Below are 2,399 nucleotides of genomic sequence, written 5' to 3' on the forward strand. Positions count from 1 at the left end.
ACACACACACACACACACACACACACACACACACACACTCTCTCTGTCTCTCTTTCTCTCTAAAACACAAATACATTTTTACATACACACAAACAATATGTGTTGTTACTGGCAATTTCTGTCGGAATTGCATAGAAATAATCTATAGATCTATGGCACACAGAGCCATACCACACTTGGGTAAAAAGGCGTATCACCAATACTGATGCAAAGTTCGTGTCCGAGACAAATCAGTGCGCTTGTCGAGTATACCTGTGTAACATACCGTCGCCAATGGTTACAAAAATAAAAGCCAAACCTGATCTGCCATCTGCCGGACATCCAGTTCCACACAGCGAAGGTTTACCAATCCCTGTAGTTCTAGAGGAAATTACTGAAGTGAAAGAATGTGAAAGAGATTTCAACCAGGAACAGACTGAAACTGACCCTAACGTTCAGTCATCGATTCTTGCTAGAATATCCAAGATTACACCCCCCCCCCCCCACACACACACAAAAATAAAAATAAAAATAAATGAATTGAATGACCTCAGACACAGAGAGCTGCACAAAGACAAAGCTCAATTGTCAGGCTCAAAGATCCAGCAATGGAACGTGCTTGCTGTTGGTGTGAGAGGTAGCACATCCAGAAATGCAAATTGTGACTAGGATTGTCCACCGTTTTCCCTTCTTTTTTGTAATTGAAGGGCAACCTGGTTGCATCTAAGGATGTGGGTGGTCTTATAAAGTGTTGCTGTCACCGAGGATCATTTGGCGCGGGTTGAAGGGGGGGGGGGGTATCCAAGACTTGCAGACATTATGTAAAAGCAACATCAGGACAAATGGAGCCCAAATGTTAGACGATTAGTCAGTCAATTACAAATTGTGCACCAGAACTTGAATACAAAAGGCGAACCAAGAAGCAACGAGTCAAATAAGTGTGGAGCAATAAGTGTCAATTTTTAAGTTCTCATTAATTCTTTGTAAATGATGCAACCCCGAATACTATGAAAATTAGACGTAAATGTTAAATATCACTATTATGTTCGTGTTCAGCGACCCAAAATACGTATTAAAAAGGGATGTTTGAGCCAGGAAACTGAACGTATAAAAAAATAATATGTAGACCAGTGTAATGCAGGTAACTGAGGGCAGAGTAGCAAAGATTGGCAAGGTTAATTTTATGTTGTTTGTTTCTTTTATTTCAACATTATATGATAGTTTCGATTTCCAAGATGGATGGCCTTTTCGTATAATATGAGCCTGCATGTGTCAATGTGTGTGTGTGTGTGTGTGTGTGTGTGTGTGAGTGTGAGTGTGTGTGCTTGTGTGTGTGTGTGTGTGTGTGTGTGTGTATGTGTGTGTGTAAGTATGTATGTGTGTGCATTTATGTATGTGTGTTCGTGGGTCGGAGTGAGTGCCTTTTTGTATGAGTATGTGTACACTTAATGTTCTATATTTCTCTTTTCAGTTTTGTCCATTTTACTTCCTCTATGGAGAGAAAAAAAAACCCAAACAACAACAACAACAACAACCCCAACTTGTTATTATGTTTCCCTTTCACAAATTTGACAACCGCTTCTCTCATAAAAACGGCCAACTCGAATGATCTATACTCCCCACCTCCCTTCTTTTTTTTTACCTCGTGCTAAAGATAGGACTCGGCATTGCTCCGACATTTCATTTATTTCCCATCTCTCCCCAAAACAGCGGTCCCGGGAGAAGGCTGGCTCGTTGGAGATTCCCTCCTGCATTATCTCGGGAAACTGGTAAACCCGCGCTCGTAGATTTCTCGGAGGATTTGTTTTTGTTCCCTCTACAGGCATCCCCTCATTCAGACCGGCGGCAAACTCCACCAGGGTCATCCCTTGGTCCGCACAACCGACGTACTAAGTCCTTGTCCCCATCCCTCTATCCCTTTCTGTTTTCTTCTTCTTTCTCTCCGGGAGGAAGAACCTTTGCTTTCTTCTCGTCCTTTTTTTTTTTTGGCCGCTCTCGTCATTAATCGTGTCTCTTCTCTTCGTGCTTTCAGTAGCTCGCTCACACGTTAACCCTTTGTCTTCTAGTATCCCTCCCCTCCTCACAATCTTTTTTTCTTATTTATCCTTTATCCTTCCCTGGTCTCCAGTCCCCCCCCTCCCCCTTACAGTTAGCCTCCGCCCTCTCTCTCTATCCAATTATCTCTCTCGTTCCCTTTCTCCCTCTCTTTTAACCACCCTGTTCCGCTTTATCATTTTTTCTTATCCCACCCTCTCTATGCTCTTTCTCTCTCTTTCTCTCTCTTTCTTTCTCTCTCTCTCTCTCTCTCTCTTTCTCTCTCTCTCTTTCTCTCTCTCCCTCCACCTCTCTCTGTTTCTCTCTCTTTCTCTTTAACATTCTAACATTCCCTCACTCTCTATTTCTCCTCTCTCTCTCTCTCT

This window comes from Aplysia californica, unplaced genomic scaffold, assembly GCF_000002075.1.
Source record: "Aplysia californica isolate F4 #8 unplaced genomic scaffold, AplCal3.0 scaffold00350, whole genome shotgun sequence".
In the NCBI taxonomy this organism is placed as follows: Eukaryota; Metazoa; Mollusca; class Gastropoda; order Aplysiida; family Aplysiidae; genus Aplysia; species Aplysia californica.